This window comes from Herpailurus yagouaroundi, unplaced genomic scaffold, assembly GCF_014898765.1.
Source record: "Herpailurus yagouaroundi ecotype Mexico unplaced genomic scaffold, PumYag 216, whole genome shotgun sequence".
Taxonomy (NCBI): domain Eukaryota; kingdom Metazoa; phylum Chordata; class Mammalia; order Carnivora; family Felidae; genus Herpailurus; species Herpailurus yagouaroundi.
The window spans coordinates 8427758-8452086 of record NW_024412447.1 but is presented as its reverse complement, the minus strand read 5'-3'; the positions used below and the strand labels follow the sequence as shown (position 1 = coordinate 8452086).

Below are 24329 nucleotides of genomic sequence, written 5' to 3'. Positions count from 1 at the left end.
AAGGTCCGATTCTGGGAGCTCGTTTTAAACAGCCAACTTCCCTGGGGTAGAGTTCTCAATGAATGATTGCACCAAGTGTGTCTGGTGTCTACACCTAACAGTTAAATATCTTCAAGAACAGAATCACAGGATCTGCAGCAAACGTGAAAGATCTTTCCATAGGAAAATGTTCAAAACGCGATACAAAAACATTAAAAAAAAAATAGCAAAAAAAAAAAATCTGCTAAGTGATCTAACGCTAAATAAGAATGAAGACATCCTACTTAAGTGACAAAAGAGTCGAAAATAAGAAGCAAGCAGCAGCTTAGACAATGTCAAACCACACTTCAGAAATAAAAAAGACCTCACAGCGTGTCAAGTGAGAGGGGGCAGGTGGCAGTGACCACAGCCATGGAAAAGTCCGAGGTTAACGAGCCCAGTTCCCGAAGTATATAAGGACTTAAAAATTCGAAGAAATGCAATTCAGAAAACAGGAATGTAGATTTGTGTTCTAGCAGGGAGAATACACACAAAAGAGACTGGAGCTCATGTTTCTCTTTTAAGAGACCCTCCCTTTTGCCCCAGACTAACCCACAAAAGCAGCAACTTAAAAATGTAAGGCATGTGTATCGCTCTGACCCCAGTAAATCCAGCGCAGGGCTCTGCCAGGTGCTTCGCCCCCTCCAGCCCTGACTCCTGCCCACGAAAGTAGGCTTGGCTGTCCGGCCAGATTGGACCCAAGGCAGGAGAGATGGGGCTTCCGGGGATAAGAGCCCTCCTGTCGGTCTGCTCGGACCAAGTTCTCGTGTCCCCATTTGGGTCACTGTCTGGACCTTTGTTACCTCTGGAACCGCCGCCCTGCCCTTCTCTGACCAGTGCCCACTTACCCCACTGTGCCAGGATGGGGTTCCTGCTCTGAGCCGACAGCGTCCCCAGCGCCCCCACTCTTTAGGTCCCTGAACACTGCCAGCTTCAGGTCTCCTTGTCCTGCCTGCCTGTCATCCACGTGAGGCCGCCCTGGTGCGAAAACCTGTTCATCTGTGACCCCGTTTTTCCTAGCACTCTCTTCTTCTAGTCCTTTCCTGCCACTGGCTTTCCTTCTCCCCAGATCATTTGGGACGCCCCACTTTCAGGATTTACTTTCAGGGCGGCCATCTCTCTACTACAAAGACCCTGGTATCCCATCTGGGCTGAGCAGGGGTAGGAAAGCTTGGATCTCCAGAAAACAGAGCACCTCCAATCACTATTTATGACAGGAGGTTCACGCCACCCTGCATGCAGCCAGCAATACTGTATTTGCAACGGCAGAGTTCCTCCTAAGAAATGATTTCCTGAACACTTCACTATTTCATGAATCCTTGAAAGCTGAAAGTGAGTACAGAACGAAAGGAAGGGGGAAAACAAAACCCAAAAGCTAATGTGCGCCTGGAGACAAAGTCGTGGCACAGAGTAAAAGACCTGGATTGGAATGGCACAGCCACCCTCGGGGGAAAAATTCTCTCTCTGAGCATCAATTTCCTAATCCGCAAAACAGGAGTGATACTAAGTGTATGGGGTTTTGTGAGAACTGATTCAATTCAGCAAGCCTTAATGACCGTCTCCTGTGTGCCGGATCCCGGGGAGAAAGACTGAGCCTCGTTCATTCATTCGTCTGTTCGCGCAGTTTGGGAAGTGAAATCACCACAGGGAACACGATTTTCAGGCTGACGGTGTATAGGGGGAAGGGCACTAACCAGTTAAGTGTTAAGGACTTTTATTTACAAGCAAACACGAATATAAGCACGTGTATGTAAATCCGAAAGCTAACATGAGTTTAGTTTAACAGCCAGGGGAATTAAATGACACGAAACATGTTGCCAGGCACAAGGAAAACACTTACGAATGTTTAGTGAGGGGTGTGTGGGTGGCTCGGTCAGTGGAGTGTCCGACTCTGGATTTCTGGATTTCAGCTCAGGTCATGATCTCATGGCTAATGAGGTCGAGCCCCCATCAGTCTCCACACTAGCAGTGCGGACGGGGCCTGACTGGGATTCTCTCTCTCTCTCTCTCTCTCTCTCTCTGCCCACCCCCACCCCTGCCCAGCTCATTCTCTTTCTTTCTTTCAAAGGAAATAAATAAACTCGAAGAAAAAAAGTTTGGTGAACTGTCTTTCAGTGAGCTTTCTCCTGGAAATCCCTAAATTCAACTCTATATAACTCAACACATCAGTTATTTAGCCTTGCGTGTGCTCTCCTGGAGTGAGCGTACTGAGGTCCCCATGACCGCTGAGCTGCACATAAGCCAAAAGGCACCTGAGAACTGAAAGCTTCTAAGCAAAATCAAGGTCGTTGTCATCACTAGGTACTGTTTGGTTTGGGTACTAAGAGTAAGAAATGCCGTTTGAGAACAAATGCGGCTCAGGAGCTTGTACTGAGCAGTGGTTGAGGGTCCCGCCCCACTCGCTGGCTCCTCCCAGAGGCCCCGGCAGGGGCGGGGGGGGGGGGGGTGTCCGTGGCCCAGGGTCCATGCAGGTGGTCTCAAGGCTGATGCCAGTGTCTTGGGTGGCTCTCGCCCTCTTTGTCAACACACAGTTCAGAGGGGAAGGGACGGAGGTCTGGGCGGTTACAAAGAGGGGAAGCGGGTAGGCAGTGCTGCCAGCACCCCCAACGCCCCAAGTCAGGGCCTCCCTCTCCCGAATCTCTGAGTCACAGAGCTCCTTTAGAGCCTCACCTCCAGCGTCCACCAGCCCAGAGGCGACCCCCCACCCTGCCGGGATCCCGTTCGCAAGAACACCTATTCTCGGGCACAACTGCTTTCCCAGATCTGTGCCCCGGACGGGGTGGGGGCCGCGCTGTGGCAGAGTCCCGGGGTCCCAGAGTCCCGAAACCCCGGCAGGCCAGGAAACGTGTGAGCCTCAGGCTGCCTCCAAATCCCAACAGGGCACAGGTGACCCAGAGCCAGCGGGAGGAAAGGGACGGCAATGGCCGTGTGCGGGGCCTCCCACAAAAGCCAGAGCCCACCTGACCATCGCCCCCCCCCCCGGGGGGGGGGGGGCGCTGCTGCATCCTTGGGGACAAAAATCCAACTTCAACCAGGCTGGGGTCCACACTTACAAGACCGGAACCTTCCAAACCCACACTGCTCATGGGGGTCCTCACACGGGACTGTAACCGTTCGGTGAGCAGTTTGGGAGGGGGGTACTGTTGGGCCCCCCCGCCAGGAGTGCTGAGTGTGGCTGAGTCAACAGAAGAGTCAGCGCAAAGAGCCGGCGCCCCTCGCAAGGGGAGTCCCTGCAGGCTCCCAAGGCTGGGACTGACGTCCGGCAAGGCCTCTGGGCTCACGCCCACACACAGACCTGGGTCTGTCAGGAGACAGGAGAGGCCTGAGCAACTTCACCTGCCACTCCCGGAGTGTCTTCCCAGGGGGTCACAGGGACCCCGGGGCCAGAACCGCTCGCTACCAGCACCTCACTTTCCTCCTCGTGAGGGATGACTCAGTTGGAAGACGCGAAGAGCTCAGACTGGTCCCCGGCGCACAGAGCAAACATCCCCTAAGCGTGAGCCCGGGTTTTCCGTCAGAAAGAGCCAGGCAAAACATCCTTGGAACGCATGGATATTTACCGGCTAATCCACAAGATACAGAGAGGACGTCCTGACGGCACCGAGCTGGGCCTGGAAGGGCCAGGGAACTCTGAGGTCTTCGATGCCTTCTCTCTCCCCTCTTCCCCTTCGGCCCGGCCATGGGAGGGACTGCTTCTCCTACAGCGTCCATCCAGAGGCCTCGAGATACCCCCTCTGACTGTCACCACTGACAAACCACTGTCCTCTCTGCCTGAATGCTGTCCAGGGGGATGTGGGCACGCGCCTCGTGCACCGCCCCCCGAGGAGGGCAGGGCGCCCCTGTACCTGAAGCTATCGATGCTCCTCGGGGGACTGGAAGATTTCTCCCCGCCTCCAGCCAAAGGAAACAGACCTCAAAACGCCGGCCACATGAAAGACTCGTGTGTAAAAATAATTCAGTTCAACAAGTATTTCCGCTACATGCAAATCACAGAAGTAGGCGCTGCAGAGGGCACACACACACACACAGAAGAGAGGAAGCTGGTGCTTCAAAGCACCTGAAACCCAGTGAGGAAGCGAGGAGACCGGAGTGAGCGGAACGCTCCAGAGAAGAGCATTCTGTGGCTCTGGCACCACCACAACTAGGCAGAAGTGGAGCCCAGCATTCCAGAAGGCAAGGGGGAAAACGGCTTCGAATCACTGAAGATCTCATTAGAACAAATCCCCTGTTTATCCAACATCTGTGGTGTCACTGTGTAAATATCCATTAAAGTGCCAAATCAAGTATTAAGCACTTCTACGCTAAAGTCAATGTTCTATAATGCACAGGACTTTGCAAAAAGGAGGGGGGGAAAGGACATTAAACAGAATTAACGGTAATCCATGAAATTGACAACCGCGTGTATTCCGTTCTCAGAGCCCCACCTAAAAGCTCTGATCTGCTCTCCTGGAGAAGCCTGCTTTCCCAGGCACTCCTCGCAGGAGACTGTGCAACACTCACCTACCCTGCCGGGGAGGGGGTTGAACAATCACCTTTCCAAAACTGCACCTGGTCTCTGAGACGAGCCCCCTCCCCCCTCCCCCCTCCCCAGAGCACACTGCCTTCCCTACCCCTCTACAAACCAGCGCTGCGGCAATTACAGGGCAGAGAAAAGCACATATCAAACCGTGGGAGAAAAGCAAGCAATCTGGCATCAGATTATTTCTGGGAATCTATCAGGAGGACTCTTAACTACAGATAAGACGAGAGATCTCGAGGTCTGTGGCCAGGGACTCCATTCCCCCGAATTTCTCAATAGCATCTGGTACACCGTGGGGGCTCTCTAACATGAGCTAATAAAAGCACAACAATAAACAGAAGTAGCCTTCTGAACTAAAGCCAACTCTGTCTGCATGTACATATTATAAAAATCGCACGCAAGCCAACAATTTCTATATTATGTTAGTTTCATCCCAATATAATTTCAATAGCTCTATTGTAAACAGAAATTACTGGCAGAGTTCTGATTAAAAAGATGGCAACGTTCCGTATTCAGACCGTGTGACAGACTCACCCCGTAATATAAATAACTTGATCAAAAAAAAAAAACAAAACAAACAAACAAAAAAACCCCAGGGTGATGAGCACCATTCCTCCACACAAAAAAATCGGTGAGATAGAAAGATTAAATGAACAACGATCCCCTTCACAGCCTAAAAATTTTAAAACTGAGCCTGTAAGGTTGGGGCTGGGAATCAGTCAATGATCTGGATTCTCTGGTCCCCGTTTGCAGCGACTCAGAGCTTTGTTGTTAAACAACAAAGGGGACATAACACCACACAGAGGTGCTGTTTCTTAGAACAGTGGGGGCTTCACAAGCCTGATTCTCAAATCCCAGGATATCCTGAGGTGGGGGATTCCGGGCCTCCAGAGACTCCAGAGGTCACCAGGTCATCACGAAAGGAAGATCCCGATCAAGGAGCCCGGCTGGGAGCAGGGACCACACACACTGTGGTGCGTAGTTGGCTCCTCCTGGAACACCCGCCTCAGTGGCTCCTGTCCCGAGCACCTACACGCAGCTCTGCACAGGGTCCCGGGTTTCCGGGTTTCAAAGTCGAAGGGTAATGGGAGGCGCCCCCAGACTCAGGTTCTGAGTGGGAGACCAGGAAGGGCAGGCACCCTGACTTCATTTCCATGCACGGCTTCCCTGGCGATCCTTTTTTTTTTCCTACAATGAAGTCGCACCGATGGTATTTGATGACCGTTGCAAATTTCCACTTTTTTTTTTTTTTTTCAAATTTCAGGAAAATAGGTCTCTGAAACGAGACACTTAGGGTAAGTAGGCTAAACCGAAAGCTGGGGGGGGGGGGCTCCACGGTGTCACTGTCAGCTGGTCATCAGCCCTCTAGCAGGGAACGTTAGGAACTAGCCACTGGCGCCTCACCGAGTTAGTGGGCTGGCTTACATGCGTGCTCATGGATTTACTAGCCTCATCGGCCTCTTCCATTCCCCAACCCTGTAAGGCAGTAACCGTAGAGTGACACGGACCAGCCCTTCCGGACCCAAGCACTGTACTAAGCGTTGTCGCCCTGGGCGTCCGCACTGAGACCCCATCTCCGCCCTGGGCGGGGGGAGGGGGGGGGGTCCTTTCTCAGTCAAGGACGCTGGCTCAGAGATGGCGAGAACCGTGCCCTGGACCCCACGGCCAGGTTTCTGAACCAACCTCTCCATCCCCAGATGGCCTGCCTCTCCAGAGGGCAGGGGACAAGGCTATCACAGAAGATGCTCGTCAGCAGGACTCTGCCACTGTGTTTTCCCGCAGAGATGAGGGCAGGCTCCACGTCCATCCTCCTCCCCCCAGCTCGGGGCCTGGTGCCAAGGGCCGCGGTGGGCGGTCAAGGCCGGCAAGGGCGTGATTATCCTCGTGGCTCCTTCGCCCACTGGCGCGCTGCGCTTGCTCAGAAGCACAGGGTCACTTGGCCCCCTTTTGGGAACTGATTTTCTGTATTAGATTCCGACTGTGACTCAGTTCCAGTGTGACAAAGTGACTCGGCCGTCCTGCAGAGGTGCAGGAAGGAGCCAACGTCATTCTTTTTCCCCACTCTGTCTTCACAAACCCCCCCTTCCGGGAGGTTTCTGGATGCCCGAGTGACGCGGAGTTGTTGGTTCCCTTTTCTCTGCAGACCGAATCCCCGATCATGTGATTCGGTGGCCCAACAGGTTCTGTCAAATTGCTGAAAAGGCAGAAGAAATTCCTGACAAATCGGGAGCGTCAGAAAATCAATTCCCAAATGCCATGTAATTCACTGACAAGCCCACCAGGGCATTAGTATTGAATGGGAACGGATTTCTTTTCTTAAAAAGGACCAAGATAAGAGCAAGAAACATATTTACATTTTGTCTGCAGAGCCGGGCTCTCTAGCCGGCAAGCAGGAGTAGTGAGAACAGCTCGTCACAAACAACTCGGGCCTGCCAGCGATGAAAATTAATGGCAAGGTAAAGAGCTTCTTTTGATGCTGGAAGGGCTCCAGTAAAAACTGGTCTGTACATGGGAACACGGTGTCAGACTAAGAGAGAATCAGCTTGTCTGACTTGTGGTTTTCTTGACAACATTCATCTTCCCTTGGCCTGATACAGGGCAATTAGTGCTTGTCAGCTGAATCATGTGTTATTAAGATCATTCAGGCATTTTTTAATTACGGTTAGCGAGACAGACAGTAATGAGATCTCCAGCAACTTAAACTTCCCACTTCCTTTTCAGATAAATCTTAAGCTGCCTTGTTTCTCCCCCCACCCCAGTGATGTTTCAAAAGAATTGTTTATTCCTGCAGGTAGGTACACGCAACCCAGCCCCGGCTTCCCCTACGCCACATAAAACATCAACTGCTGGGGGGCACCCCCCAATCGATGAGACAAAGACACCTTTCTCGAACATCTGCTCCCTCTGCCGGGACGCGGGGACGGGCGATCTCTGCTCGAGGAAATGCTCTTTGCAGGGGGACCGTGTTCCGGAGAACTCTCGATCTGCAGACCTTCCAACCCTGGGCGGGCCCTTGCTCGGCTAGTTTCTCTCCCGTCCCTATAAAGGGTCACAGCCTGTGCTTGATCTGACACGAGCCCAGTCCTCCGTCCAAAAGCTGCTTTTCTCGATTAGCTCTTCCAGTCACGTGACGCCAAAGCCCCAGGAAGCATAAAAATGATTTAATTTGCTTTTATAGTCTATATTTCATTCGATTTGCTTTTAAATTAACAATTCTCAAAAAGGTTAAGGTGTAGTCCCTGGTTCGACTTGAATCTGGGTTCATAATTTTTGTCTTTTTAAATGCTCCCTTTACATCGATATTTCATGGAGGGAGTAATTTCCTTTCCTGGGAGATTTCAAATTTTTATGGTCCCAGTTCTTTCTCTTTATACAGCCAGGAGCCAACGTGACTTCTGAGCTATTTCTGGTGCACCATCTGTTTCTTTACGAGGCCAGCGAGAGGGGTCTGGGGGATGCGCGATAAGGAGGAAAGGCCCCCAAAGCCCACTCTTGCGGGGGACACGCACCCTCCTCAAAAATCCTTCCTGAGGTGGCCGCTTCTAGGGAATACAGACTTCCAAATGTCTCCCAAGAAGCTTCGATCGCCAGTCAACACACTGGAACTGAACTTCCTGAAGGCAAGTTCTCCAAACCTTTATGACCCATTCCTAGGAGTATTTTTGCGAAAGCCATTTTTAAAAATCCTTTTCCTAAGTTTGCTCAAAATGTTCCTTTCGGTGGCACGCGTTATATAACGCATCCTGGATATTCTTGTGCTTTGAGTCCCGTGGGCCTTTAGCTGCTTTTGAAAGCCAGCCTTTTCCTGTAGGTTTTTATACAATCCTGGACTGATGTGCACTGTAGTCCACAAACACATCCTTTTCTTCCCCCAGAAGTCACCTGTCCAGTCCGAGGCAACTTCTGTTTGTCATCGCCCGCCACCAAGGTTCATCAGCAGGGGAAAAGGAGAGCAGGACCCTACAGTCCCACACATGCCCACACGTACCCCACACGTACCCCAATGCAACAGCGGCCTTGGCCTGTGCTTCGTGACCATGGTTCACCCAGCCGGGTGCCTTCTGTGCAGCCACTGTGATCCCTCTGGTCAAGGACTGATCCAGAAGGCAAATCAATGCCTGTATCCAGAATCGCACCAGGGACCCTACAGGCGACCCGCCTGGCACCCAGGGAGCCCACTTTTACCTTCCGGCCAAGGTGAGGCCATGGAAGAAGCGGACCATGCTGGTTCTCAGAAGACAGCATGCCCCCCGCCCCCGTCTCGGCGAGCCAGGGGAACCCACTGTGGGGGGGTCACACTGACTCAGGAGACCACTGGCTGGGCCTCCAGACTCAGACCTCCGGAATGGGAGGCAGCAAGCCCAAGAAAACTCTGAAGGCCACCAGAGCCATGGTAAGACCGGTTCCATCCAGGTAAGAGCAGCCACATCCAATAAGACCACCATCGGGTAAAACCAGTTTCATCCAGGTAAGGCCGGCCTCATCCAGGAAGAAGCTAACAGCCCCTGAGAAAGGAACTCTGACATTCCAATGGTTAGAATGTACTTATCTAGAAGAATAAAGCAGAAAGCTATGGTATTTTAAAGGGCCAGAAACTAGATATAAAATGGGGAAAAGGGAGGGAGGGGGAGGGAGGGGGAGGGAGGGGGAGGGACCCACCCCGTTTTCAGTGTCCCTGCACAGGGTGGATGACTTAGACACATTTTTACATAAAAGCCATCAGGAAGGGACACAAGAGGGACAGGGAGGGCGTCAAGGTCCCCCAAAGCTGCCAGGTGGTGCCCTGCATTCCCATGAGCAGCCCCACACCCTCTCCCTGGGCTCAGCTCAACAGCACAAGTCGGCCCCGAGGGGGTGGAGGAGCTGTGCCTTATAAGAGTTTGAAAAAGCCCCAGCACACTGTCTAGATTTGCATCACTTACATGGAAAGGACAGGGCCAGGACGCCCGAAGAGAACGCAGACGGGCCTCCTACCCTCACGGGACTTGGAAGAAAACAGTTTCTTCTATTTAAAAACCTGCAAGCTCTTGGTTCATCTCTCTGCGTTGTAAAAAATTAATTGTATTAAAAAGCATCGGTTTGTTTCTGTGATGAGGCAACCACACTGTTCCGGACAGAACCGCGTGGAGCCCGGCCGCATCCAGGCTGGAGCGGCACCCCCGGGGCCTCCGGGCCGCTGCCAGGCCGGCCGCCCGCTGGCTAACAGGTTGCTGCCACTCTTGTTCCTTCGGCCCCGCCTACATCTTGCCAGCCTTCGCTGTGCTCCCTTAGTTGCCTCGATTCCTCAAACTGCCAGAATGTTTGCTTCAAATACCATCTCGCTAAGACGCCAGTACCTGCTATTGCTGGCTGTGAGGTCAGCCCCTAAGAAGACCCATTGCTTTTCAGATGGCACGCACCGAAAGCCACGGCCAGGTTCATGAGAGGAAGTGGTGCTGGTTCAGGTTGGAGGGAGGGAAGAGACAGGGAGGACGCTCCCTCGTGCGGGGGTGGTAGCCCACAGTAACGGATTTTACTCTCCCTTCTGACTCCATGCTTCAGTGCTCGCTTCCACACTCCCATGCAAGAGAAGGTGGTCTGTTTTGCTTTGGCTTCTGCATCCCTTAGGCGCATACTATCTGCACAACTGGAACGATCAGGAAAGAACCAGAACTCAAGGCAGACTCCACGGTGGGGACAGCTACATGGGCATGTGGGGGTAAGCCGGCAGCGCTCATCACGTTCACAGACGCCCCTGTCCGTGGACCCCGTCACTCGCCTTGCAGGAACATACCCTGCAGACATACGTGTAACCGTGTCAAATGGCGTGTGTACAAAGCTGTTCGAGGCGGTGCTGTCGGAACAGCAAGGACTGGAAGCAACCCAAGTATCTATCGATGGGGACCTGGGTGCATTGAATACGGCCATCTATAGCAGGGAATATCCTGCCACTTTGGGAGAGGGATATGGAGGAAGGGCCGGAGATCGAATTTGCTTCTGCCGCATTTGGAAAGTCTAAGAAGCAGTTTTTTTTTGTTTGTTTGTTTTTTTTTAATTAAAAAGCAAGGTATAGAAGACTGAGCATAGCATGCTAGACTTTGTGTACATAGAGGATAATGACATAAATTCATATTTGCTTCTGTGCATATAAAGAAATTCTGGGGGCACCTGAGTGGCTCAGTCGGTTGAGCATCCGACTTCAGCCAGGTCACGATCTCGCGGTCCGTGAGTTCGAGCCCTGCGTCGGGCTCTGTGCTGATGGCTCAGAGCCTGGAGCCTGCTTCTGCTTCTGTGTCTCCCTCTCTCTCTGCCCCTAACCCACTTGCATTCTGTCTCTGTCTCTGTCAAAAATAAATAAACATTAAAAAAAAAAAAAAAAAAGAAATTCTGGAAGGATACTCAAAGAAATCAGCAATAGTAGGGGCGGAGAGGGCAGACAGGAGCCTTTTGTTTCGGAACCATGGGACTGTTACTTGGAAATAGGCAATACAAGGAATTTAGTGCAATTGCTGCTATAAAAATGGTCCAACTTTTCTGGAAAGTTCAGGGAATAGGTACCCACAGTCTTAAAAATATACTTACACTACTCACTCAGCATGGCTTTTAGGAACTTAACCTAAAGAAATAATCAGACACCAGGAACAATCATCAAAAACACACATAGAGGGGCGCCTGGGTGGCGCAGTCGGTTAAGCGTCCGACTTCAGCCAGGTCACGATCTCGCGGTCTGTGAGTTCGAGCCCCGCGTCGGGCTCTGGGCTGATGGCTCGGAGCCTGGAGCCTGTTTCCGATTCTGTGTCTCCCTCTCTCTCTGCCCCTCCCCCGTTCATGCTCTGTCTCTCTCTGTCCCCAAAAAAAAAAAAAAAAAAGTTGAAAAAAAAAACCACACATAGATGTAGAAGGATGTTCATCCTGATGCCTAAATATAGTAAATGCCTAAAGTACTAAAAAGCAGAAAAAGAAAAGATCAATTTAATGCAATATGGGGCATACTGTACTAAATGTAACTTCAACGAACAGCATACTAATTTCCTTCAACTAACATGGAAAAATAATCTTTTTTTTTCATTTTGTTAAAAAACATTTACTTATTGGGGCGCCTGGGTGGCTCAGTCACTTGAGCGTCCGACTTCGGTTCAGGTCATGATCTCGCAGTCCGTGGGTTCGAGCCCCGCATCGGGCTCTGTGTTGACAGCTCAGAGCCTGGAGCCTGCTTCTGATTCTGTGTCTCCCTCTCTCTCTGCCCCTCCCCTGCTCATGCTCTGTCTCTCTCTGTCACAAAAATAACAAATAAAAAAAATAAAAAAATAAAACATTAAAAAAAAAAACATTTACTTATTTTTTGATAGAGAACAAGAGAGTGCTATCAGGGGAAGAGCAGAGAGAGAGAATCTCAAGCAGGCTCTGTGCTCTCGGCACAGAGCCCGACAAGAGGCTCGATCCCACGAAGTGTGAGTTTGTGACTGGGCGAGATCAAGAGCCAGAGGCTTAACCAACTGAGCCCTGCAGGCACCCCTCGGAGAGATATTCTTAACATCACAGGAAACTCTCCGCTGGGGAAAGATCAGGAAAGCTAGTTACACAACAGTTTCCAAAGTGTTATACCACTCACCTAGCCTTATGTTTACATAAACGAGGTTTCTGGAAGGACGTTTGCCAAAATGTGAACAGTAATAGGACCAGTGGTGACTTTTGCTTCCTTTGTGTTATATTTTGCAGTTGCTTCATTTTTACTAGCCTTTCTCACTTCTGAAAATCAGAGAGACAGAGTCATTTCCATTTTGCAAAGAAAAATTAAAGAGGCCACATAAAGAGTTGCTTTTTTTCTCTCTCTCTCGGGCAGAAGGCTAAGGCCCACATAATGATGAAGGAAACCTCGAAGGCCAGAACTAGAAGAGCACTCGGCCAGGGCACAGACGTTGTGCCCGAGCACCAGGCAGGAGGAGGGTCTCCCTCTCACGGGCCCTGACCGACCTCAGGCCAGGTGTTCTCCCCAGGAAGTAGAAGCGGGAAACAGAAACCAGAACCAGAAGAGCAAACACAACACCAGGGGCTCAAACGGGGAGCTGGGGGAGCAGAAGGGTTTTCATCCTCCCTTCCCTTCCCTTCCCTTCCATGTTCGGCACAAACAGTTCTTTGGCTTTATTATAGGGCAGTGTGACAAAAATACATTCTAGCGGCAATTAAACACCATGTCTAACAGTCAAGTGTTTTCAGTTAATAAAGGGCTCTGCTTATAATAAGAGAAATCACTGTCTAATTCAAAGCGGCTGAAATCTAAGCCCTCACCCTGGTTTCTGAGTGATTAGCGGTATTTTTTTTAAAACGAGACGAACCATCGCCACCCCACCAAAGGCATGGCACACAGTTTATTGGATCGGAGAGTGTGAACCTGTAACCAAAGTGGCCTGGGTTTGGAACCTAGCTTTACTACTTAATGAAAAACTGCCCTGAACAAGTTCACCTTTCCAATATCCCCCCTTTCCTTGCCGGTAAAACAGAGAGACCCTGTTGCTAAGTCCCCCTGCAAGACGCCAGGACCCGGCAGCAAAGACAACAGGCCCCAGTTAGCCTCATTTCCCCTTCTTGACCTTTTCCTAACCATTTCTGGCCAGAACTGTTAAGCACGGAAACAGTCTAGCCCCTGGCACCGGGTGGGCCCCGTTCAAGGGGCCCAATAAAGTCCAGCGACAGAGGCTACGAATGCACGATGCGTGCACTCTGGAAGCTCTGGGGTAGGCAGGCCCCTTCTAGTGTCAGGAAGCAGGAGTTCAAATGCCCTGGAACTCTACTCAATGGTCCCAAATGCTTTCATTTAGGTAGAAGTGAGTTCAATGGTCTTACACATGACATCGACCTCAACCAAGTTTGTCGGTCTGGCTTCGGGTACCTTGAACCTCCGCCTTCGACCACAGGTCCCCCTGGTTTCTCTTTCACTGCCAGGCTGGACGCACGGCCTGGCAGCGGAGGTCGGGCTCGGGGCGGGGGGGGGGGAGGGGGGACAGGGGACAGGGCAGCACGCGGGCCTGTCGCTAACCAGCTGGGGACTCAGGGCCAGGGTCCAGACGCCCCCGTGAGGGCCCCGGAGGACTCCGCCCCCCACCTCCCCGAACCGCACTCGGGATCCAAAGGGATCACAATCCCACGAGTTCCCAACACAGCCCTGCGCGGCGGCCCACATCACGGCTACTTCCTTCCTCCTCCGTGTGCCTCGTTCCTCTCCGCCGCCGGTCAGGTTCACAGGCTCCTGGCTAGCACCTCGAGAGGAGTCCGAGGGCTCCCGGGGAACTCAGACTCCTCGTGCTTCAGCTGCTTTTTAAGTAAAAGGCAGATAATGCTACCTGCCTTCCTTTCACCTTTAAGGATGTTGTCAGGATTAATTGAACGGGGCCGAGTAAGCTCTTACTTCCTCAGAGAGAGACACTGAGTAAGTAACAGGGTATTATTCTATCAACGGCCTGCTTTAATGTCACCCCCCACAACGGGCACGAAAGGAATGTACCATCTCACTCCCATCCTGACTGCAATAATCCTAATTCAATTAAGCCAGAAATCACATTCTGAGCAGCAACTCCTATCTCAGGGACAATAGGAAACCATTACAGGCGCACGGCCTGGACGATACTAAATATAATTTATGGTTTACTTTTGCCGAGGCATCCCGAATATTCTAAGGAAATTCGGGCGTTATGGGTTCTCGTCACTTAGCAGTTCGCCTGTCCTCATTTTTCTGTAGAAGATTCACCAGTATTGAACAGAAACAGTGGCAAGAGGCATAATCCAAGGAGGAAACACACCTTAAAGTTGCCTTTTAAAAATGGAGACAATCCTAAAAAGTGTCACCTAACTCCCAACATGTAAAATGAGAGAACATAAAGATTCTTCAACAGAAACAATTAAAGTCACCATAATTTTAGTATATTCTGCAAGTGAGCAGATGAGGAGTATGCACATAAAACACCACAATCTTGAAAAGTTTACGTTGTAAGTACAATAGGTTACCATTCACACAGATATATATATAAATAGCATACATTGCTTTATTTAAAAAATTTTTTTTTTTTTATTTTAGAGAGAAAGGCGGGGAGGGGAGGAAGTGAGCAGGGGAGAGGGGCAGAGGGAGAGACAGAATCCCAAGCAGGCTCCCGACGACCCTGGGATCAATCAATCAATCCATCCCACGACCCTGGGATCATGACCTGCGCTGAAATCAGGAGTTGGACACTCAATCGACTGAGCCACTCAGGCGCCCCCACCACCACACGGAACAGCATAAATCCCTGCGTGCCCCCCACTCAGCTTCACCAAACTTTAACATTCTGCCATCTTTGCTATTTTTAAAGGAATAAAATAGGGGCGCCTGGGTGGCTCAGTCGGTTAAGCGGCCAACTTCGGCTCAGGTCACGATCTCGCGGTCCGTGAGTTCGAGCCCCGCGTCGGGCTCTGTGCTGACAGCTCGGAGCCTGGAGCCTGTTTCGGATTCTGTGTCTCCCTCTCTCTGACCCTCCCCCATTCATGCTCTGTCTGTCTCTGTCTCAAAAATAAATAAACGTTAAAAATAAAAATAAAAAAAATAAAAATAAAGGAATAAAGTATACTCAGAGACCCCTCCTCAGTCCCATTTTCTCCCTCCCTCCCCCAAAATAATCACTTCCCAGAATTTGCCGCTGGCCCCTCTCAAGAAATCTCTCTACATTTTCTAGCTCTTTAAGATCCCACTGACAACATAAGGTACGGTTTTGCACGTTTAACACAGAGATAGGACGGCGCTGCGCACACCCTTCAGCGGGCCTTCCAGGCTCCACACGGTGTCTGCAAGGTCCAGGGGCGTGTGGCCTGTCCTCCAGAACAGCCCTGGATGACGGCGACATGCCTCCGGGACCCCGATGTGCTTTCCAACCGTTCGCTCCGGGATGCCACCATGACGGTTCTTGTAAGCGTCTCCCCAGGACATCGCTAAGAGTGCTCCAGGATACAAGCGCCTTCTACACCTCACTGCAACGTGGTCATTCCGGTTCACGTGCCCACCGACGGGACAGAGGTCACACCGTGAGCCCTCGGTATATTCAGACTTCAAATCTTGCCATTCGGATGGGTGTGTAAAAGGGCGGAGGGGCCTTACTTTTGAAAGCCATCGCCTCACCGGGAACAACCCCTCTTGGTCCTCACTAGGGGACCCATTCACAGGGAGCAGGGGCCTGTGTTCTGATGAGCCAGGTGGCCCCACAGTGCCGGCAGTCAGACCACAGGAGGGTGAACGCCACCGTCTCCCGAGCCCTGGAAGCTAGCATCGCAGACTAACACCCACCAAGGAGAGGGGCTCAGACAGCAGGTGCAACTCTGATGCACTGTGGGATTCTGAGAAGAAAATGTCAAGAGAGGGGGGATGTCAGGACCTCCGGCTCTGAGCCCCAGCCCCTCCAAGCAGACAGATGAGTCCAGCGATGTAAACATCTGTAGAACTGATAGGTGCAAGGCACTGACTAGGCAAGGATTTTTTTTTTAATTCTTATTTACAGACTTCACAAGCATCTATCCTGAAATCACTCATTACCAACTCAAAAAAAAAAAAAAAAAAAAAAAGCAAAACTCTCTACCCTCACAGCTTTATCTGAACAACTGTAAACGGGAAAAATGAAAACTTTACCGTGAGGGGGGAAAAATCTGGCTAAACCAGCTCTGCAACTTAAGGTTAGGTATGTACCGCTGTTCATATTCTCGAGGTTTCCTCAAGAAACAATCTGACAAGATTCCCTAGCTTCTCTCACCCATTAATTTTTAGACAAGAGTTTAGGTAGGGCGGAGAAGAACCAGCCTTGCCCGAATTAGCAGTTTCTTTCGGTCCCCTGGACGCCCCCTCTGGACCTACCTACCTTTGGTAGGAGGTCGATGACCCACCTACCAAAATGAGACATCAGCCGCGCCGGGCTACGTGACCTCGAAAGGTGTTCTGTGGGGCTGAGGGGACACGGGGATCGAACGGCCGCAAGGTGCTCCAGCCCCCTCCAGGGTGAAGGAGGACAGGGGACGCAGGCTTCCACCAGGAAGGCCATCTCGGGAGGGGCTCAATAGGGTTCGGGGAGGGTAGGCCCAAGACAGAGGGACAAAGGCCCGGCTGCCCAGGGGGTGGTGGCCCCAAGTCGTCCACCTCCCTCCCACTGTCCTCTGTGGGCAGTGAGACTATGGGGGAAGGAGCACTTGCAGGGGCAGCGGTGTTCAGATTTAGGGGCGGCCAGGGGAAGCCAGCAGAAACGTGAACGAGGTTTCTTATCCTATGCCCTCTGGCCCGTGTGCCCGCAGTAGCCACCCCCTCACAGGAGCCTCCTGACCTTGGCTGACCTTGTGCCATGCCATTTTCCTCCCACCCCTGGTCTTTCCCTTCCTGACTCCTTTGCTGAGTTCTCTGCCTCCAGTGTGCCCAGCGCTGCCCACGCCTGCCCTCAGCCCTTGGCTCTCCTGCCTTTAAATTCCATCCCTCGGGAACTCATTCACTCACCACCAGCCCTGAGGACCTGGGGCCTGTCCTGACTTCCCCTCCGCCCCCTTCAGTCCTTGTATCTATGGAGCACCTACTACGCGCCAGGCACCGTCCAGGACACGGGGAGTTCGGCACAGAGGGGACAGCCCTGCCCGGTGTCTTGAACACTTCTGCTGATTCGAGAGGTCTGTGAGACCACCCCTCTGGCCCTCTGGGTTTTTGACCCAGACCTTGATTCACATCCCAGTCATGCCCAAGGGCACACCTGGGCTCATCCTAGTCTCCTCCCTCCCCTGCCCCCGAAAAACAGGTTCCATGTCCTCTGACTCTTTCTCACCTCTGACATCGGCCACGGGCCCTCTTAACCTTGGATCCAGGCTCCAGGCCCTCCACCCACTCAGCTCTCCCAAGACGGAGGTCTTCCTGACCCATCACTGCGGCCATCGTGCCGCCCTCCTGCGCGAAGTCTCCAATGGTCGGTTGGCCCCCCATCACCACACCTGGGTCCCCAGGCCCGGTACTCTTCCGCTGGGCCCCAAGCTCCCTGACTCCCTTTCCGATCCAGCCACGGCATCCCCAAGTTTACTGGCCCTGCTCATGTGCGCGCCCCTTCCCAAGACCCCGCCCCCTTCCCTGCTGGCCACGTGATCCTACCCTTCACCTCCCACTTCAGACGGTGCCTCCTCCCAGAAGCCTTTCCCAACAGCTCCGGTACCAGTGGCCCTTCTCCTGTTGCTTCCTAAAGCACAAATTGTCTGTCCCCTTGGAGTTCTGTGCTGCTCAGGAGATTTCCTGCAGTCAACATGGCTGACTTTTTCCCCAAACAGCCCATCGCCCAGTTAAGGGAACACCCCCTGAGAGTGGGACAGGTTCGCAGATGTCATGGATCGAGTGCTCCACACAGGGAGCACCAACAGCTCGCACCTTGCAGGGTAAGATGGACTGAGCAGGGGAGGTCGGCCCGCAACTGGGGCAGAGGTGCAGGGCTGGAGGGGAAGAGACAGGGGAGGGGCAAATTCAAGACGCCCCCAGCAACACCAGAGGAGGTGTCGAGGCCAAGGCTCAGTGGGCGAGCAGGAGGACAGAAGCCAGCTCTGCACAGGGGGGAAGCACGGATGAGGCTAGCCTCAGCCCAACTGGAGGGAAGTGGGGCCACCAAGCAACCAAGCCCACAGGACTGACTTCCAACGCACTGACACTGATGCGGCATTAAAGGTTAAAGCCGCCAGTGAGTGATTAGTTGGCTTAAAAAGAGAAGAGCAAATTTATCTGAAGTCTGAGCTTCTGGAGACACCCCGAGATGAAGGTCCAGAGAGGAAGGCCAGCAGGGTGAGCATCGGTCATTTGATGCACTGGCTGGCTTCTGTGATGTGCGCCCCCACCCCCCAGGTGTCAGGGAGGACGCACACAGTGTGTGGCTCAGAATCTCGCCAGTGTCCTATATGCCTGTCCTCACCCCCCAGCCTTCCCCCCCTCTTCCCTGGTGGCAGCACCTCAGATCTGCCACAGCCGTGCCACTTGGCACGCCGGGTATGACTTCACCCTGGTCACTGCCAGCACCCCCAGGACGTGCAGGCGCGTCGCCGTGGCTAGGGCTGGGAGACTCGCCTCTTGGTGGCCAGACTTGAAATCAACAGTCCGCCATTAAAACTGAGCTTCCGAAGGGCCACCTGAACCACTGGGCTGCTGTCCCCACCCCCACCCCCACCCCGAGCTGGCTCCACCGCGCACGTTCTGGAAGGCATCTCTGTGGAAGAGACCGCCATGCTCCTCTCTGCTTTGTAAACTTAAGCATTCTGAAGAAAACAGAGCTAAGAGGCTTGTGGAAACACAGAGCACGTTAATTATCACCATGGAAAATCAAACCACACTGAAACTTCAAATCTAACTTTTATGAAACTTTGTGAACCTTCTCATATGCCAATCTCCCCCACAGGCCCCCCGTGGTGCCTTCTCTAGAAGCTTTGAAGTCAGAGGACAAAGTAGAATCACCTTTACGTCAACGTTTTACGGCTTGGGCTGTCTGGAATGTCTCAGGGTTGAAATTCTCACGATTCCATTTGCCAGCAGCAACGTACAGAGTTGTGGATTGCATCAGCCGTGAACGATCAGCAAACAACTACGCCTGCTCGTTTATCTACTCCGGTTTAATTTGAGCCCTTAAAATAAATGTTCACGTCTGCAACAAAGGGTCTGATGTGATTTTTTTTGTCTGCAGACTATCAAACGAGCACTGCAAAGCTCTTCCTTTGGTAGATTTCAAGGTCGTTTGCTTCGCCAAGGTCTCACAAAAGCAAGTGTTGTTTTCCTTTGGAACCACTAAAATCTAAGTCCCGTGAGGGCAGGGGCCGTCACAATCCCCAGCTCCTAGCATTGTGCCCGGCTCTCCCTAACAAGCGATAAAGACGAACTTCATGAAGGAGCGAATGAACCTCGCTGGTTCGTGGCCATCATGAACTGCACTCGGGACATCCGTGCCCTTGCAAGGCATACGCACGGGCTTCCTCCGTTCGTGAATATCTGGGTTCACAGACTACGCACAAGTGTGTAAACCCAGGCCGGCTGCCCCTAGGAGGACAGGCAACGTGACACAGGCTACGTGGCTGCTTGCAGCTGACGGTCCGATGCCCCCCTCTGCCCCGTCCTGCCCACGTGCACCAGACACCCAGCCCTGTACAGCACCAACCATGACAGGGCTTAACTAACATCAGACTTTAACACCGCTCTCTGCCAAGGGGCTCTTCTGTCATCTGAAAATAATATACTAAATTATACAGGATGTCTAATAAACATTTAACGGCATGAGAAACACAATAACTCCACAAAGTGCAATTCTTAAAGGCACAGAGGCCACTGCAACTGAAAGAAAGAAAAGATTTAACTCGAGCTGATCTGCATGAACATCAGTGCCTCTACAGCATCCAGAAATATGTTCTCAAAAGGTCATGTGCATAAGCATCCACTGTGAAGAATAAAAACAGTTGTTCTGGGTTTCTTGACAAATAAGAATAACCACTCTGTAATACGAGCAATTGCTGGTGGGCATGTGTAGCCAAACAAGCAGGGCTTTGTGCACCTGGCCCTCGCCACCCAAACACCACAGCAGGGCGCGTGGAAGGACAGGGCAGACAGGAGACTTGGACCTCGGATCCCAGGAGGCTCCAGCCTTCTCTCCCCTCTCGTGGGGTTGAGGCCGTGGGCAAAGACTCAGCCCTCTCTGGCTTTCCGCTTCTTCATGATAAACTCTCAGAGGACTGGTCTCATTTGGGGGATTCTACAAAGCCTTTCAGACAAACGATAATATCCATCGTGAATACTGTTTAGGAACTAGTATTTTCCAGTTTTTAAAAAAATTTTTAAGTTTACTTATTTACTTATTACTTACTTATTTTGAGACAGAATCCCAAGCAGGTTCCATGCTGTCAGCGCAGAGCCGGACCATGAGATCATGACCTGAGCCAAAACCAAGAGTTGGACGCTTAACCGACTGAGCCACCCAGGCACCTCTCATTGTTTTTAGAATTAAGGTGGCTCACAAAATACATTCCCCATCTTGAAGCACCCACAGATGAGATATTAAGTTTAAATAAGTTATTAAAAATAAGTGCCATCATTACGGAAACACAAATCAAAACCACAAGGACATCTTACCCTCACACCCATTAAGGATGGCAATCAAAACATACATACATACATACATAAATAAATAACCAGGGGTACCTGGGTGGCTTAGTCGGTTGAGCATCCAACTTTGACTCAGGCCATTATCTCACGGTTTGTGAGTTCAAGCCCTGCATCGGGTTCTCTGCTGTCAGCACAGACCCCACTTCAGGTCCTCTGTCCCTGTCTGTCTGCCCTTCTCCTGCTCACACTCTCTCAAAAATAAATAAACATTAACACACACACATACACACACACACACAGAAAATAAGTACTGGTGAAGTAAGGCAATGAGCCCTTGCGCACCGTGGGTGGGATTGCAAACTGGTGCGGCTGCTGTGGAAAACAGTATAACCATTTCTCAAAATATCAAAAATAGAGCCAACATATGATCCAGCAAACCTCTGGGTATATACTCAAAAGAACTGAAAGCAGGGTCTCAAAGAGTTATCTGCACGTCAATGTTCACAGCAGCGTTACTCACAAAAGCGACCCGAGTGTCCGCCCATGGAGGAATGAATAAGCAAAGTGTGGTCTATCCATACGATGGAATACTATTCAGCCTTAAAAAGGAAAAGCGTTACGTCATGTGCTACAACCAGGATCAACCTTGAGGACGTTGTGTTGAGCGAAATAAGCCAGTCACAAAAAGTCAAACACTGTTACGATTCCACTTACACGAACAACTACAGTAGTCCTCCATAGATGCGGAAAGCACCGTGGTTGCCCGTAGACGGGGGATGGGGAGTTAGTGTTCCGTGGGGACAGAGTTTTAGTCTCACAAGATGAAGAGCATTCTGGAGATGGTGGTAATGGTTTGCCCAATAGCGTGAATGTGCTTAACGCCACTGAGCAATACAGTTAAAAATAGTGAAGACAGTATCTTCTCTGTGTACTTCACAATTTTAAAAATTAAGAGAAAAAAGTCTGCCATCACATACACATTACGTGTGCCTCCTGACGGTCTGACGGAAATGCATGCCATCACCTAGGGAAGGATCTAGCCCCCCACCCCCGCCCCCCAAAAAAGCCCAAATGTGATCTTCCGAAATAGAAATAGATGCGGGGTGGGGGTAAGAAGGGGGGGGGGGTGTTCTGGTCAATTAAAAGAATGAAAAGACTAAGATGCATGAACCAATCACAACGTGAGGATCTTACTTGGTTCCTGAATCGGATTTTCTTTAATTATGATATTTATGGGAAAATGGAAATTTGGGTATTTGAGTAGATAGTTGATATTAATGATTTTTTTTGTGTTTTTTTTGCCATCTGGGGGGAAATATGATAATGGATTGTGGTTACATTAAAAAAAAAGTCCTTATCTTTTAAAGATACACACTGAAATATTTATGGATGAAACAAGATCCACTGTCTGGGATTTGTTTCAAAATTAAGTTGGGGTGGGGAATGAGAACATACAGCTAAAACGAGGTTGGCTGTGAGCAGATAATTATGGAAGCTGGATAATGGGTACAAAAGGATTCATTATGCTCTTCTGTTTGGGTATATATTTGAATTTAGAACCAAATTTTCCAAATACACTGAACGATATAGGGTATTTATCCTTTCTGAATTTTAAACTTCAGATGTGACATATCCAAACACATACCTGGCACCTATGTATCTAAGAAAACCAACACAACAGTTGCCCCCACACCGCCCCTGGCAATGGAACAATTTAAGGGCATACTTGGGTTGCAAATTATACCAGGATTTTAAATCTGCCCCTCAATGCAAATTAGGTCAGCATAATCACTCAGAAAGAGGAAAAACCCACCCTTTACAGGCAACCCAAAGGGAAAGGGGGCAGGTCCTGAGCCCGCCCAGCTGGAAGCCATCTCTGAGCACCTTCTGAGCCTGTTAGTGGGGCTAGTGTTGAGAGGGTCACATGTCACGGGCAGCTGTTCTCTGTCAAGCTGAAGGGCAATTGCAGGCTGGAAGGGCAGGCAAATAATTCCACGGATGGCCTGGTGTGATTTGTAAAGTGAGCCAAACCGAACGCAGATACCATCTACTGTATGATGGGATTTGTTCCATAAACGTACCAGAACGTAAGCTCCTTAAGGGCAAGAATTACCTTGACCTCTCCCCACCAACCCCAGAACCAAGAAAGAGGGTCTGGCCCATGGCCAGGTGCTCAATACGGGCTTCCTGAGTTACTGGTTGCTTGAATAGATGTCATAAATACATATATTTGTAGGGAAATATCCAAAGGAAATGAATCACAACGTTCACGGTATAGGACTCTGGTAGTGGGATTATGGGTGATCGACACAGGGCTACCCCCACCCCCCACCCCCTGGACATGTGCAAATCTCACGCATGCTCCAAGGCCCAGCAGGACCATTACCACCACTCAGGACCTTCTGTCCACCCAGCCCCCTAGCACTGAGCTCCCAGCCCTATGCCTGGCTCATCCTCCTGCAGTGAAGGCAGGAGCTCCTGGACGCACAGCCAGTACCCGAACGAGCTCTGAAGCCCCAGTGTCTGGTGCAGAGCCAGGCAGTTCGTTAAATTCAAATGACCGAAACATCTCAGTCCCAAAAGACTGCGGCGACAGTGGGTTGCAAATGTTGACCCCTGTTAACTGGCCCTAAACACTAACCCACTGAATGTGGAAACCGATCTTCCACGTAGAGAATCAACTACTACACAGAGTTTCAGATAATCGGCACAAGCGAAAGGAGGGGATTCCGAGGCACACACAATGATGCGCCAGGACAGAAACGGGATGATCAGGAGCACAGGTTCCACTACCAGGTGGATGCAGCCGAAGTCCAACATTCAAACTCCCCCCGCCGGCAGGAACGAGGCAGGGCATACCCTCGCGCAAGCAGAATCGGTCAACACGAGGCACGTGCCTACCTCCTCCTGCAACCAAGCCCAAGTGGCCAACCCCAAAGCAAGTCAGAGCCTCGAACATCCAGAGACTCGGGATTTTGAGTCAGAGGAACTAGCACAACTCCTGGGTCGTAGCAGTAACTAGCTCGGGACGCTAGGGCAGGCGCAGCAGCAAAGGACCTGGGGCAGAGTTCTGAGTCAAAGCCCCTCTCCTCCCGTGACGCCCACAGACTGACTCAGTAGGGTGCCACACGGTAGAAACTCCTTCCTCACACTGTTGCTTTCTTTTTTTGAGGTATGATGTTGGATATATGGTGCTTAAAAAAAATAAACACGTTACCTTTTAGAGATACATATTGAAATATTTACGGGGAAGTATGATGTCCTTTCCAAAATGCAAGTAAGTGGGGGCAGAGATGAAACCAGGCATAATGTTAGGTCCTAACTTTGTAAAGCTGGTCGAGGGGTAGGAACACGGAGGTTTCGTTCTAGTCGCCTCTCTACTTTGGGGTCTGTCTGAAATTTTTCTTAAGTGCACTTCAAAATACCAGGCAGCAGCAATGCTAACTTCTTCAAGGACAGTTGGTAACACATCTAGGGCCTCTCCAAAAAAAAAGAAGAAAAAAGAGGAGGGGAGGAGAGGAAGGAGGTGGGGTGGAGGGAGTAAAAGAAAGAGAAAGGAAGGGGAAAAAAACCCACTACTGTCTTTAAGACACTGCCCATAAAGCTTGTGGTAGCGGGAAGGGAAGGGAAGGGAAGGGAAGGGAAGGGGAAAGGGAAGGGAAGGGGAAAGAAAAGAAAAGAAAAGAAAAAAGAAAAGAAAAGAAAAGAAAA

General features: G+C 51.0%; 1 protein-coding gene across 2 annotated transcripts in view; it reads right to left on the bottom strand.

Moving 5' to 3' along the window:
• Window positions 1-24329, bottom strand: part of CUX1 (cut like homeobox 1) — a 371970-nt gene that overhangs the window by 316338 nt on the left and 31303 nt on the right. The gene's annotated exons all lie outside the window — the stretch shown is intronic.